The sequence below is a fragment of the Gymnoscopelus microlampas genome (assembly GCF_963454915.1).
Source record: "Gymnoscopelus microlampas genome assembly, chromosome: 2".
NCBI classification, from domain to species: Eukaryota; Metazoa; Chordata; class Actinopteri; order Myctophiformes; family Myctophidae; genus Gymnoscopelus; species Gymnoscopelus microlampas.
Genome location: NC_139939.1, coordinates 31,246,719 through 31,264,218, shown reverse-complemented (window position 1 = coordinate 31,264,218; position 17,500 = coordinate 31,246,719).

Sequence of the window (17,500 nt, the reverse complement as noted above, 5' to 3'; positions counted from 1 at the left end):
GTCAGCCACCCACTTAGCTTTGAACCACATGATATGATTTGTGCCTGCCACACAGCCACCGCAGAGAGTCGTGTGGTGCTAACCAGTTGTGGTTGTTGTTGATTTCCCTGTAACAAACAAACCTCACTGCTCCATGGGGCTTCCATGGTAAGGTGCTATGCATGCAAATTGTCTAAGTCTTTGACAGAAGTAATGAAGATATAGATGTCTGTGTGTCTATGAGTATATTTTACGCACGCGCGCACACACACACACACACACACACACACACACACACACACACACACCACACGCACGCACGCACGTACCCATACACACACACACACACACACACACACACACACACACACACACACACACACACACACACACACACACACACACACACACACACACACACACACACACACACAGGGCTTCACATTTGCATAGCGCTGTGTTATGATCGGGGAAGGTCATGGCAGGTTATCATATATCATATAGTGGATATCATATAATAGGCAAAATTGCAACACAGAAATATTCTGCTATAAAATGAAAATAATAGCACTTTTTCGTTTTCTTGGCTCAGGTGGTAGCAACGGGTCGGGAGGTCGAGCAGCTGTCCAGGAATCGAAATCCTCCTATAGCTTTGTGTTGAAGTGTCCTTGAGCAAGACACTGAACACTTAACTGTTCCCGATGAGCAGTTTTGTGCCTTATGGGTGCCTCTATGCCGTCCGTGTGTGAATGTGTGTGTGAATGGGTGAATGTAATGCACACTGAAAGAGCTTTGGATAAATGCGGTATAGAATTTCCCAATGGTCGGTGCTTGTTGTAAGTGTAGTGTCTCCAGTATACGTTTTATTATCTTCTTCTAAACCTCTGCTAAGTGGCAGTACTTGTAGCCAAGTCAGGCGCTTGTATGGTTTACGGTCAGAGGACACATGCCTGTGTATCAGGGGTCATCAATGTGTCCGTACACGTTTGTCCGTGGCAAAGACTTGTCAAATTTTCCATTTTGTTTGTTACACAACATTATAATGTTCTTATTTTGATCATAAGACCCAATTACTGAATGTCAGCCTCCAGGTTTTCTTAAAAATATGTATGACACAGATTCACTATGGCACTATGTATGGCTATGGCACATTAGGGAGCCCACTGGTAGTGGTTCTCAAAGGACCCCCTTAACTCTGAGTGTGTACAAATGGAACCAAATGGACCTCACGGGTCCATTTGGTTCCATTTGTACACACTCAGAGCTACAGACATATTATGGTCCTTCAGGGCTAGCTCTTTATGGGTTTCTGGTGATATTATTGTCTCCGCCAGGCCGAAAGGCATGGCGAGAGAGTATGTTTTGCCCCCTGTCCGTCAGTCCGTCCGTGTGTGTGTGTGTGTGTATGTGTGTGTGTGTGTGTGTGTGTGTGTCCGTCATTCTGTTTGTGTACAGCTAATCTCCGGCACCGTTGGCTTCATCGCAGCGAAACTGTGCACACACACTCCCTGGATGCCAATTCAGAACCTCTGCCCCAAAGTTTTCACATGGGCCTTTTATAGCGCCACCAGGAGGCCGATTTGTGCAAAACTCATTTTTTGACAGTACTCCTTTTTGACAGTAATCCAAAAATCCCACAAAACGGTACACAGTATCTCTATAGTCATTAAACTAAACAGGTCTTTCAGATTTTTCACATTCCATCCTGATTGGCTAAAAGAGGCTTCCAAAGTTTGCAGGCGTGCTCCATTTTCAACAAAATGCCTCAAATCATGAACACAGCATGCAATTTCCGTGGAATTTTGCACACACATTCCCATTAGGTTGAGGAAGAAATGCCACTTGAAATCTTTCAAAATAGCCTCATGGTGGCGCTATAACAGGCCGATTCGTGTTTTTACCTATAACTGCACCGATCTGTGTAATACTTTGTATGCACACTCTCTAGAGGCCAAGGAAAAACCTTTGCCCTGCATTTTTCACATATGCCTTTTATAGCGCCACCAGGATGTAAAACACATTTTTCGATGTCAAGCCTAAATATGCTATCCAAATTTCAGGCAAATCGGTACACATGATCTCTATAGTCATGTGATCAAGACGGATCAGTTTGATTTTTCATATTCCATCCTGATTGGCTAAGATTGACATCTAAAGTTTGCAGGAGTGGCCCGTTTTGAACAAAATGTCTAATGCATATTCCATCCTGATTGGCGAATTCCGAACATTGCTGGCCCACAATAACCTACCTGACCTGATGGAGACCTGTGCTCCGAGGAGCACTTTTTCTAGTTGTCCACTCATTGTGTATCATGTCCGTGGCAAAAATTTAGTTTTAACAAAAATGTCCACCACAAGCCAGTGTTGATTTTGACAGCACATTTTGATTTCGTTTTAGTCATAGTCTTTTGAATAACATTCCATTTAGTCATATGTTAGTCATCTGAAATGTTTTAGTTTTTGTCTAGTTTTAGTCGACTAAATATCCTAAGATTATAGTCGACTAAACCTACAGTTGATTTAGTCGACTAAAATGTATTTTGCCGGTGCCTTGATGGTGTCGTAATGACTGATTTTACTGGTTGCATGCTGAAAATAGCCGATCTACAAGCTCACAACGCGTCGCAGCGCGACGCTTTGTGAGCTTGTAGATCTGCTATTTTCAGAGCGCAACACCCGAGCGCAACCAAACATAAAATGACTTGTCTTTTAGTTCTACTGGATCTCTTCTCCACTAGCCCCTCTCTAACATTTTAGTCTAGTTATTATTTGTTGATGAAATTGTCAATATATTTAGTCATAGTTTCAGTCGTCTTAGCTTAGTTTTTATTTATTTTTATTTATTTTAGTTTTCGTCAGTGAAAAAAGGTAGTCGACCAAATCAACACTGCCACAAGCCAACCTGGCGATTACCACAGCTGTGTATTCATCCCCATTGATACAGCATTAGCCTCAGCTTTGATTGAGAGAGAGAGAAGCAAATGGCTCTGCCTCAAAACAACAGCGTCATAATATATATATATATATATATATATATATATATATATATTGTCAGAGATAATGCCTCCACGTCTCCCGTGGGACTACTTTGCCGGCTGATAGTGATATGTTGACATCGCTGAGGGGAGACATAATGAAGCCCGTCTGCAAAAGGTGCCATAAAACAGTGCCGCGCGACGGAGCAAACACATCAAACCTCGCCAAGCACGTCAGTGACAGATAGATACAAGACCATTCAAAGTAGTACACAGAACATTTTGGGACAACCATTGCTGAATGGGTAGAGAGGCCCCATACGTTCGATTCCTGGCCCCCGGCAATGTGTCGAGGTGTCCCTGATCAAGACACTTAACCCTATAACCGCCTGAAGTCTGACCACTTGGGCAGTAATCAGCTGGGGGAAGCTGAAAACAAATTTTCCCCTGTGGGATCATAAATAAATAGGTCTAATTAATTATTTAACATGACATGTTAGTGAATAAGCTATAGCCAGCTGGTAGGATAGTGATGAGCTGCTTAACCGCTTTCAACCGGGCGCCCAGTGGCGTAGCGGAGGGGTAGCAAGCGATGCACTGCGGGGGGTTCCCACTGCGGGGGGGGGGGGCACCGCGGGGGGGGGGCATTTACTGCACCGTACCCGATGCGATGCGACGCGTTGTGAGCTTGTAGATCGGCTATTTTCAAATACCCTAGGTATAAAATAGGACTAAAGTGGTTAATGTATGTTTTTTAATGTAATAATGTATATATCTAAGTATATATATTTATATAAGTAACTAGTAACTAGTTTTCAAATAATTGTAGTGGAGTAAAAGTACAATATTTACCGTAATGGCGTAGAAGCAAAATTATTGGAAAATGGAATACTCAAGTAAAGTACAAATACCTCAAAATTGTACTTAAGTACAGTACTTGAGTAAATGTACTTAGTTACTTTACACCACTGTATGTAATATAATTATAGGCTACCATTTTTCAAAACTTTTCAAAAATCGTAGAAACAAAACGTACATCTTGTAGCTCACCACAACTATACTGTTGCTGTGTTACGCTGCCCTCTGCCACAGCTGTTCATAGAAAGGACGGGAGGGATTTTACAGGATGTTCTTGCTTTTGTTCCTCGTCCTTCTCTCAGCCACTGCCTCCAGACTGTCCATCTCTAGACCAACAATAGTGCTGGCCTTTCTTTCACAAGCATGTTGAGCTTGTTGTGTAGCTCCTCAGCCTTGTGTTTATATGCTGCCTCCCCAGCGTATACCACAGCAAAGAACACTTTGCCCACTATACCACAGACTGGTATAGTCCAGGGGCCAACACTGATATTTTCACAAATTGGTACCACCTAAGGTGACCGTAAAGTTTTTGTATTTTTGTCTTCCTACATGTCTCTAGTTTATATTTTGGTATGATAACCCTTCCAATCTTGTAGCAAAGTAGAATCTTTGTGTCTCCTACCGGAAATACACCCGGGCATCAAATGATTGCGACAAAAAACAAAATATATCCATGTATTCAAGGCTTCATGGGGTGTGCAATTGATAACTTCTCAGATTTTTGGTGTTTGCAAAAAGACTGCTTTCCATAAGCTTGTAAAAGTTGACCCTCCTTCGGTCTAGGGTGGTCATAGCTGAATGGGTAGAGAGTCCCCCTGGGAAACTTAAAGGAGGAGTTCACCCAAAAAAATATGTATTTCTATCAATTGCACACCCCATGAAGCCTTGAATACATGGATATATTTTGTTTTTTGTCGCAATAATTTGATGCCCGGGTGTATTTCCGGTAGGAGACACAAAGATTCTACTTTGTGTCTCCTTAGCCCTTGGCGGTGGATGTGTTAAGCTACAAGATTGGAAGGGTTATCATACCAAAATATAAACTAGAGACATGTAGGAAGACAAAAATACAAAAACTTTACGGTCACTTAGGTGGTACCAAAATATGGCCTGGCCCCCGGACTAGTAGTAGAACATCTTCAGTAGCCTGCTGCAGTTAGCCTGCTCTGTCCCTTTCCATAGAGCAGTGGTTCTCAAACTTTTTCATGTCAAGGACCCCCAAATTGACACTAATTAGTCGCAGACGCCCATTTGAAAAGTTATGCCTCAGGGACGCCCATAAGAGAAGATTTTTACGGCTCTAGCAGTGATTCATAACCATTTTAATTTCAAGGAGCCCCAGTTTGACATGCATTAAAATACGGACCCCCATTTAATTACATTTCTATCTCGGGGACCCCAATTTATATCCTAAAATCAATGATAATATAACTCTGAGAGTGAGTACAAATGGAACCAAATGGACCCGTCAGGGTCCATTTGGTTCCATTTGTACACTCTCAGAGTTACAGACACAAGGGTCAATTTGGTTTCTAACTATTAATTTGGCTGGGGACCCCCTGGAACTCTCTCAAGGACCCCTGGGGGTCCCCGGACCCCACTTTTAGAACCAATGCCGTAGAGAGCCTCAGTGTTGTCCCAGGGACTTTTCACATTAAGTCATGTTTGTTTTCAACCAAACAATAACCTCTCTCCTTTGCTGCCGTGTCACTTTCACTTTGGAAAGTATGTGAAAAGTTATTGCCGGGGCATTTAAACCGCTCGAGAATGTCGCCAGTGATTATCAATAGTCTCTCTCACAGAGGTGGCAATGGGCGCTATAATTCCTCCTCTCACCATAAAATGGAACGCAAATATCGAACGACCGGGCTGTTTATTGAATAGAACTGTGCAGCCACATCGTCCGCCCCGAATGGAATCCGAAGCGGCCGCTTAACCTCATAAAACATAGCCCTGAACACACAAATATTTCTGTGTGCCCATTTAACCCGGGCAATGCAGGTACTTTGCTAGTGATCTAATAAAAGCGTCTCATGCACACAAATGCATTCATTTAACTTTCATTCCATTCTCAAAATTACACTGAGTAAACTCATTTACAGTGCCGTGGAGTAGTAATCAGCATCACAGTGTGTTGATAATAATTACAAATATAAAACTAAAAACAATTTGAGAAAAATCTATAAACAATTACATCGTGGTGACCTGTTTGGTCACCAAGGCTCTAAACCGACCCATGTTACAGTACACTATGAATCTAATTTCAGTGTATCCTTCAGCGTATTCCATGAGGCAGGGGGCACAGAAGTCAAAGGCAGAGTTCAGTACAAACTCCAGGCACTTTAAGTGTGAGCCAATTATTTGATGATGCACCATGAGGTCCAGAGGTCCAATACCAATAATGAAGAGATGCAATTTGGACAATCTCCAATTATGGCTTCATATAAAAACAGATGCCAACGTAACTCACGGCTCTCTGCAAGAGAGAACCACCCAACCGTATGATACAGAATACGGTGGTGAGTACCATAGCATAGCTATCACCTGTGATATGTAAATAGCTGAATAACATCTCTTTTATTTTCACTACGATTTCTGTCCTCCTCCCCATATGGAAACGCAGACATGACTCACACACACACGCACGCACGCACGCACGCACGCACGCACGCACGCACGCACGCACGCACGCACACACACATGCGTGCGCTGGCAGCACTACCTACAAAATAAGCCTAATATGTAAATGTAATATATAGAGTGGATAACTAGATGCATTTTCTAAACCTCATCATCTTTATTAAGTGCACATGACTATATAGTAGCATCGTGTCTTTGCTTTGTCCAATACATTTAAAAAAAATATAATAATCGTTTTTTTGTTCATTTTGTTTAATTCTAATATTAAATAACTTAAATTATACGTAATGCAAATGGTGAGGTTCTAGCATAATCTAGCATAAGCCCCCCTAGGGTTTCTTACCTCACTGGCACAACAACTACATTCTCAACTTTCCCATGGAAAGAATTAACTTGTCCTGTATATGTATACACACACACACACACACACACACACACACACACACACACACACACACACACACACACACACACACACACACACACACACACACACACACACACACAGAGAGAGAGAGAGACGTAACTTCTTCAACATACTGTAGTATTTTTTTCGCTTTACCATTTCCATGTATTATTGTTACTTTCGTGAATAAGTCAAAACTGTGTAAAATGATAATAATAATCTGACACTGTCTGAAATTTCCAACTCACTTGCCAGCTACAGTACATGACAAAATGCACAACTTATAGCATCCACCGTCGCAGCACCATTTTAATTGCTCCACGAACTTCAACAAAGTGACATTGTTGTTGTAACCGTGTCTCATTCTGCATAATAAAGCCCACAAGTAATTAATATATGTGCCAAATTAAAATTCTGCCAAAACCCAATTTAGAGAGGATTACCTATGCATGGCTAGGTTTGTCATCATTTTGGGTATGTAGCGCACAGTCATAAGCAACCCTCCGTGAATCTGAGCCATGCTGTGCTTATGCATTTTCGGTGTATCTGTGTCAAACGCTAAAGAAAACTGTTGCTTGCTTGTTAATAACCTTATGCACCTTTTTACGAGTACCGGAGACTGTAAAGAAGTAGCAATTAACTTAAAAGTCTCGTCCCTGTACACAGCCAGGGCTCTGAGGCTCTGCAGGCACATAATTGATTCCCCTTAATTTGCAGGTGCCCTCGCGACGGAAATTTGAGCAGCGTTTGTAAAATTAACGCCGCATACATGGTGCCATCAGGAAATATATCTCGCAGTGATACGCAGTGAAGGGAGGATTAGGATTTAACCCTTTAAGACCGGGAACGCATCTGTGTGTCATTTTAAGATTTCTTTGGGCTATTCAAAAATAGCAGATATACAAGCTCATAGCGCGGCACCGAGTGCCGCTATGAGCTTGTAGATCTGCTATTTTTGAAAAATCTTGATTTTTTTTTGCAAATCTTTGAATATATATATTTTTTTAAGCGAATTTTTTTTAACTCAAATCTTTGCTTTTGGAGGATTCTACAAATCTTCTAAATCCTAACAGTTTTTAGAAAAAATGTATAATGCTATAATCGGTGGTTCTTTTTTTTTTTCATGTCACAGACCCTCAAAATTATATGTATTTGGCCGCAGACCCCCATCTCAAAATATGTTGTTCCAGGGACCCCAAGAAGCAAAAATGTTAGTGACAAATGTTCGCGTTAAAAGTACATATATTCAACGCTTTGCAAAAAAAATGACGATAAAAAAAAAAAAAAGCAGATCTACAAGCTCGTATAGCTTGTATATCTGCTATTTTTAGAATAGCCAAATAAATCTTAAAATGACAGAGATGCGTTCCCGGTCTTAATGGGTTAAGCAAGATGAAGGGCGCAGGGGAAAAACTCATTAAAATACTTTGGACAAACTGACACTGCTCTGCTGAGATTGTGCGTACAGTACAGTACAGTACAGTGTACCGACAGTCTCTCTCACTCACACTCACACACACACTCGTTCTTCAACCTCCAACCCCAGGGACTTAATTATTGCCACAGATGAGTAGAAAGTATCTCCCTCATATTATTAACATGGCTTCATGTGCATTCTAATATTCACGAATATTTCTTTATTACAAAAAAAAAAGAAAGAAAAAGGAAGAACTCCTTGATTGAAATAGAGGAAAGGGAGTATGGTTGAAAAAAGAAAAGGAAAAAAATCTATCTCTTTGTTCTTGTGCTGTCAGGAAGGAAGAGACAAGGAGAGACTGAGGTGATGGAAGGAAAGGCCCTGAAGGTTTCACCTTTGAAGAAAAGGGATATTTAAAATGAACAAGTCTCGCCTTTGCCCTCCACCCCTACCTTCTATTCTTCTCTCAATGACTCTATGTGTTCTCTTTGTCTTTCAATATTTTACACCAGGTCCTCTTTTAATCTATTCTTTTGATCTCCTCATATATATATATATATATATATATATATATATATATATATATATATATATATATATATATATATATATATATATATATATATACACACACACACACACACACACACACACACACACACATCTCAGAGGCAAATATTGTACTTTTACTCCACTACAATTATTTGAAAACTTTAGTTACTAGTTACTTTGCAGATATAAAATATTATTATAAAACATAAATGAACCACTTTAGCCCTATTTTATACCTAGGCTATTTAAAAACAGCCGATCTACAAGCTCATAATCGCGATGCGTTGTGAGCTTGTATATCTGCTATTTTCAAACATTTTAGTACTTTTACTTTTGGTCCTTTAAGTACATTTTGATGCCAATGCTTTTGTAGTTTTACTCAAGTATATTTTTTATTCCGGACTTTTACTTGTAACAGAGTACTTCTACATTGCTGTATTGATACTTTTACTTAAGTAAAACATTTGATTACTTTTTCCACCACTGTATACATTTGACCGTTAATGCTCATACTACAGTATGAATAGGCATGCAATATACACAAATACTCGCTGATCTCATTCATAATCTCCCCTCTGATTGACTCAATCAAATGCATAGGCCTCTCACACCATGGGGATAGTTTCACTGTGTAATCAAAGTTATCTGAAACTAATGGTATCGTATCCATCTCCATGTGTATAGATCTTATGATTAAGTATTCTACTCAGCGGAGAGACGTGCATCTAATTCAACATTACTTTAAACACCACGAAACCTCCAGTATTAAAACCTGCAGGGAATCACAGGCAATGCATTATTTATCCGTTGCGCTATGCAGGGGGGAAATGACATCTCTCTTCATGTTATCCTAGTCGTTTGCATCATATGGCATACTAAATGATGCTGTCTTTGTATTGCTGGAATTTTCTACTAACTTATACATGCTTGTTGCCATAACATACTGTACAATATATGATTATCTGCTCCGCAGTCTTTTATGTAGTTTGCATTTTCCTCCATGGGGATTTGTCACTGATTAAGAGAGTTGAGGGTCGGACCACAGAATGCAAGTGCAAACACAATACATGTCATCTCTGACATGCCTACAGTACATATACACATTACACACAATAATATACTGTAGCCCCGTTCAGATATACAAAATACATATTTGAGTTTGGCGTCATGTGTGAACGTGCGCCGAATTTTGAGTGCCGGCAATCTTGTTTCTTGTGCAGAAATCTTGTACAACATTTCCAGTGGTGGAAAGTAATTAAGTACATTTACTTAAGTGCTGTACTTAAGTACAATGTTGAGGTCTTTGTACTTTACTTTAGTATTTCCAATTTCCAATACTTTTACTTCTACTCTTTTACTCCACTACAATTATTTGAAAACTTTAGTTACTAGTTACTTTTCAGATATAAATTATTATTATATTATAAAACACACATTAACCACTTCAGCCCAATTTTATACAAAGGCTATTTGAAAATAGCAGATCTATAAGCTCACAGCGCGTCGCAACGCGACGCGTTGTGAGCTTGTAGATCGGCTATTTTCAAACATTTTAGTACTTTTACTTTTGGTCCTTTAAGTACATTTTGATGCCAATACTTTTATACTTTTACTCAAGTACATTTAGAATTCTGGACTTTTACTTGTAACAGAGTATTTCTATGTTGCAGTATTGATACTTTTACTTGTGTGAACACCGGGCATCATGATGTTGTATAACTTGTGTTCAATATGTATATATATTTTTTCCATTTACGGAGGAGTGTTCAACAGTTGACAGTCGAGCGACAGAGACAGTGTTTTTTTCACCTAAAAATAACGATATCCATAGCTGAACATAGCTTATTATGACTCACAAAGTGCTGACATTACCGGTGCAGTTCATCAGCTGCTAAATCTCCTGTAAACACCAAGGCAGCAGACAAAGAGATATGGGATCAATATTATGTCTGAAGGAAATATTGGCTTGGCTGCGAGACAAGACGTAGTGTATGCCTTTCACAACAAATGAAGGCCAAGTTTTCACTGACACACTGACGCTCCAATACTGAAAAAATAGGTCATGTGAATAAATGCAGCCTCGTATATGTTATTTGTGCGCTGCAGCCTCTCATATAGTTCTTCATTCCAATGTGCAATTTACTTTTTGTTTTGTTTTTACCCTTTAAAAACCCGTGATATGTCCAATTGCCAGTGGTGGAAAAAGTAATTTTACTTAAGTATCAATACTGCAATATAGAAATACTCCGTTTCAAATAAAAGTCTGGAATTCAAAATTTACTTGTGTAAAAGTACAAATGTATTGGTATCAAAATGTACTTAAAGTACCAAAAGTAAAAGTAGGCTACTAAAATGTAAAAAGTGTATGAAAATAGCAGATCTACAAGCTCACAACGCGTCGCGTCGCGATGCGACGCGACGCGTTGTGAGCTTGTAGATCGTCTATTTTCAAATAGCCTATGCATAAAATAATTCATGTTTTATAATATAATAATTTATTTCCGCAAGTAGTAACTAGTAACTAAAGTTGTAAAATAATTGTAGTGGAGTAAAAGTACACAATTTGCCTCTGAGATGTAGTGGAGTAGAAATAAAAGTATTGGAAATTGGAAATACTCCAGTAAAGTACAAATACCTCAAAATTGTACTTAAGTACAGTACTTGAGTACATGTACTTAGTTGCTTTACACCACACTGCCAATTGCTGTGGCTTATGTTACAGTACAGTATGTCTCATGTCTCATATTATGTGATCATGACACTCTTATTCAGGATCAGGATGTTTACAGAGCGAGTCTTTCATGTCCCCACAGAAGTAGACCAATCACAGCTGAATGCCACTACGGCCATGACATCATGAAACAGACATTTTACAGTGCCACCGCTGTATAACTCACACACTGTGTGACTCCATGTAGCAGAAAACAGCGGACAGGAAACAGCACTGAAGTTAGTGATTCATAGCATCCCTGGCATATAAAGTGAGCACGGCTTAACCCATTGAGACCTGAAGCCGATTCTACATGTCTCCTAAATCCCAACAGTTTTCTGAAAAACGTATGTTTCTATATCAGTGGTGCTCAATCTTTTTCATGTCAAGGACCCCCCAAATTATATGTATTTGGCCGCGGACCCCCATCAAAATATTTTGTTCCAGGGACCCCCAGAAGCAAAGATTTGAGTTAAAAATGTTCGCTTTAAAAATATATATATTCAAAGATTTGCACACATTTTCACGATTTTTCAAAAATAGCAGATCTACAAGCTCGTAGCGCGGCACTCGGTGCCGCGCTATGAGCTTGTAGATCTGCTATTTTTGAATAGCCCAAAGTGTAAAATAATGCTTTTTAGCTCAAATCTAAAAATGAGACAGTTCCAGGTCTCAATGGGTTAACTATAGCTGCAGCAGAGAACAGACACCGTGAATGGCACTGAAAGCTAACGATTTGTTCATGAAGTGCACACCTCGTAACTTGCTATCGACGGACAGGGAGGGCATGCCGTCATTAGACTCTAATCATTGCAGACAAGCAAAACAACATGATTTGGAGACTGCGGTTCGATTCCACCATGGTGACTCTGGCCCGCCCGGGCGCTCCGGGGAGCGGACACAGGGACGGATAGTGTGTTCTTTTGCGTGTGTTAAACGCCCTCCCGGCGTTGTCTAGGTTCAGTAGGTTGACTACACCCCAGTGGTGGAAAAGTAAAAGTATCAATACTGTGATGTAAAAATACTCTGTTGCAAGAAAAAATCCGGAATTCAAAATGCACTTGAGAAAAAGTACACAAGTATTGGTATTGGTAAATATACTGAAAGTACCAAAAGCAGAAAGTACTCATTATGCAGAATGTCCCATTTCACAAGATTTCAAATTTTCAAATGGCCGAAATGTATATAGGGCTGAGGTGGGTAATGTATGTTTTGTAATAATAATCAAAATCTACAAAGTAACTAGTAACTGAAGTTTTGAAATAATTGTAATGGAGTAATAGTACAATAGTTGCCTCTGAGATGTAATGGAGTAGAAGTAAAAGTACTGAAAATTCTCCAGTAAAGTGAAAATACCTCAAAATTAGTAAGTACTTAAGCACAGTACTTGAGTAAATGTACTTTAGTTACTTTACACCACTGACTACACCCTCCCCAGACCACCAGTAGAGGGGTTGGTAGTGACAGGGACTATAATACACATTGGAGGAAATTGGACTAAATTGAGGAGAGAAAAACTAAAGCAAAAAAAAAAGAAAAGAGCATCAATCAATAAAATACTAATGCTAATAAAAGTAACAGTCATCAAAGTCTGTTGGTCCCTGCTGACCTCTAAAAACAGTGCTTAGAGACATAGCGGACGTTAAGATAGCTTGCAGAGTGCGAAACGTCTCTTTCCGTCAGGAGGATCTTTCCATTTGAGTGAAGGGAATCAAAAATGGAGGTACAGGCAGAGGAAGGGGTAGAAAAGGAGATATGACATAATCCAAACTGAGACTGGCTCCTGTGTGATATCTTGTTTCCCAGCTCTACAGACTCAATCAATAGACACACACACACACACACACACACGCACACACGCACACACGCACACACGCACGCACACACACACACACACACACACACACACACACACACACACACACACGCACACTCACCTGTCACTAAGGAGAAGTGGAAGTTTAAGGATAAATGCTCTAAAGCATCTTTCTGGCTGTCCTGTTTTGGAACTCAAGGAGACATTGATCTTCCCACCTCTCTTCTATGCAACCGAGCAAAGAATATGGAGTATCTGTCTCCCGGTGTGAACTCAATTCAATGATGATCGGTTCAGTTCAATGTGGTTTATCGGCATGCCTTGTGAAAAACAAACATTTTGACGTCGGTAGATAATTGTACACGTTGAATGTGGACGGACTTGTACGTGCTTCTGCCAATATTAATCCATTAAGACCGGGAAAGCATCTGTGTCATTCTAGATTTATTTGGCTATTCAAAAATAGCAGATCTACAAGCTCATAGTGCTGCTATGCTGCTATTTTTGAAATATCATGAAAATCTGTGCAAAACTTTTAATATATATTCTTTTTTTACTAAAATATTTGGCCAAATACATCGTTTTGGGGGACATGAAAAAAGTTTGAGAACCACTGGTATTATAGCAACATATTTTCTTTTTCAAAAACTGTTAGGATTTAGAAGACATTTGTAGAATCCCCAGAATCAAATATTTGAGTTAAAATATTTGCTTTAAAAAAATATGTATTCGAAGATTTGCACACATTTTCAAGATTTTTCAAAAATAGCAGATCTACAAGCTCATAGCGCGGTGCCGCGCTATGAGCTTGTAGATCTGCTATTTTTGAATAGCCCAAAGAAATCTAAAATGACACAGATGCGTTCCCGCCGGTCTTAATGAGTTAAACATTACTGCACATGACATGCAAGTGACAATGGCCGGTGTATCTCCTTATCTCCCTGGCCGGATGGTCAGGGAGATGCCGTTTTCCTTCAGGATCAGCTCTCCTTCTGCTTCTCATAGATGATCAGCCCATGCAGTGTATATTCTCCAACCCAAGATATCGTTATATCCACTTGGGTTGTTTCCGTTTGTCTCATCCTCTTGGTTTATCTCTTTATCTTGTTTGAAGCCATGTCGATCAGCTCGGATTTACTTCTTAAGTTCACATTGCCATCTGTCTGACCGGGAAAAAAGTTCTCTCATCTGAGTTTAGCTTTTGGGTTCACAAGTGATTGAGATTGAAATAAGTCCTCTGGCGCTTAGATTGAGATGTATCGTGAATTTAAATGTTTCCCTTTTCAAGTTGAAGTTCATTCCCTGTAGGTTCTATAGCCGCATAAGCACTGATCAGAATTTTTCTTTTGTACCTGAAATTAAGCTACGGAAAACTTTGGGGCAAAAGGTCACAGTAGGGGGTTTTATCCTATAGATTAAGACAGATAGAGGTTCAACGGAGGGACTCAACGGTAACTCCCATACTTGACTCGGAAAAGGATTGAGATTTTGTTGCTGGGTAAGGGATTCACTGTATAGGCAGATTTAAATAGCCCAGTACCTTCCCCATACTGGCCAAAACCAAGGACGCAGAGGGCATTTTAGAACCGAAGGGGACGCATGCACGCGCGCATGCGTTCCGTTCACGCACGGATTTGTGTTTTTTTCCGGGTTTGTTACTTTTTTGGGCTTTTTTTAACTTTATTTCGGTTAATTCGGTACAAAAAATGTACTCCATGAAGTGTAGATGTCGGAGGTTTTTTTTTGGAACTGAGTATGATGCTAAAAAAGCATCACTATAAATCTAAGAAACAAATATAGTACATACAGTACATATGCTACTGAATAGGTGTGTATGTTCCTTATGTCACCTGGCAACCCATGTGCAGATTAGGGTGCTATGGGCCATGATGCTTGTTGTCCTATATTCCACCACCATTGTGTGCTCTTACTACAGCTACTGGTATGTGTTTAATGTTGGAGTCCATAATTATGGTCTTACGGGAATGGTGTGTGTGTGTGTGTGTGTGTGTGTGTGTGTGTGTGTGTGTGTGTGTGTGTGTGTGTGTGTGTGTGTGTGTGTGTGTGTGTGTGTGTGTGTGTGTGTGTGTGTGTGTGTGTGTGTGTGTGTGTGTGTGTGTGTGTGTTTGATGACACTGCAGGGGGGATATAGCTGGAAATTGAGAGAGATACTGTAAGTATGTTTGTCTCTCTCTGTCTCTCTTACACGCACGCACGCACGCACACACACACACACGCACGCACATTTGGCACACCAGCTGTTTTTTTCCCACCTTGATGCTCAATTGGTGTGTTTACATTGGCCCCCGCTCTGTGTTCTATTCAGCCAATAAGCTGCTCTGAGCCGCAATCAAATGTCCAAAGCATCTCTCTCAATCCCTCCCCCTCTCAATCCTTCTCTCTCTCTTTCTCCTTTTCTCTCCATCCCTCTCCCTTTGGAAAAGGAATTGGTTTCCTCTGTGTGTGTGTGTGTGTGTGTGTGTGTGTGTGTGTGTGTGTGTGTGTGTGTGTGTGTGTGTGTGTGTGTGTGTGTGTGTGTGTGTGTGTGTGTGTGTGTGTGTGTGTGTGTGTGTGTGTGTGTGTGCGCGTGCGCGCTCGTCTTTCTCAGAGAAACATACTGACGTTGACCATCTCTGTTTTTCATCTCTGCGTGTCCTCCAAGTTTACCTTCAGTGCCTTGACTCATCATGGCCCACTTTCATCCTCCCCTCTCCCTCTCTGTGTTGTGTAACCATCCTTTACCCACATGAACCCTATAGCATCCCTGTTCTGACCGTGTCATAGCAGGCAAGCATTCAGTGAGAAGAGGAACATTCAGAGAAGATATTAGATATTATAAGCTCTCAATGCTTGTAGATTGGCTGTTTTGGCTATTAGACATTCACCAAATTATGTTGTCGCTTTTGGTTAAAAAAAAAAAATATATATATATATATATATATTTAAAGATTTACACAAATTGTCTATTTTTTTCTAAAATAGCAGATCTACAAGCTCATAGCACTCGGTGCCGCGCTATGAGCTTGAGAATATATGAGCTATGAGAATATTTTTTGGGGGGTTGTTTGCCCCAGAATAGGTACACTACGGTTCGTATTCAAGTGGTTAAAACACCATTGTTCCCAACATTTTATATTCTTATTTTCCTATCTTTCTCTCTTTTTTTTGCCCACTCCTTACCCACCTCTTTCAATATTCCACCTGTGCATTGATATCTTTGTTGTCGGTGTGGTTAAGGTTGAATGCATTCCTTGGGAGTACTGCACATTAAACGCTATCTCGTTACCACGGCTGGCTGCTCAGCGCAGCCTGCTCCCATTGCTCCCAGCCCACTGTTTACGTGCCTGATTCAGCCTCCTATTGCTTGTGATGGGGAAATAATGTTAAATTCACTGACCGCTTTTGTACGTGGGAGAGGTTTGAAACCAATGTTATTGTCATCCCCAGAGTGGTGAACGGGAACATCATACTGCTCTGGAGCTTCCTGGACTTGATTTAGAGGAACTCGCTTATAGTTATTAATGGACATGCACAACACTTTAAGCATAGGTAGCCTATATGCAACTGTTTTAACTGATTGTATGGTATCTTATGTTATTTATGTGTAATCTCTGCATCATTGTAAATGAGGGTCTACCTCAATTTTTTTAACACACACACACACACACACACACACACACACACACACACACACACACACACACACACACACACACACACAAACACACACACACAGCTAACTTGTACACTGACGGCTTCACTCCACGACTGACAAAGCCGTGGGTAGGAAACAAGGCGTGGCAGAGATCTGCACTCCAAAGAGAACTTGCTTTGCAGTATATTATCCAGGGTCTTTAGGTGTCGACCCACTTACAGCTTTCATTCAGCCTGCAACAACAAACATTTACCCCTTAATTTCCTTCTCTCTTTTTTATTCAGCTGCGTGTGGCTCTTGGATGGTCCGTCCGTTCACCAATTTGGTCACAAATTAGACGTGTCTTAAACTACATCCTGGACTACCATTGAATTTGCTGTACGCATTCAAGTCAAATGCCCATTATAAATTGTGATGAACATATCAGTGTCTAATTGTTAATTAATTAATGTATTTACTTGCTTGCTTACTTACTTACTCACTTACTTACTT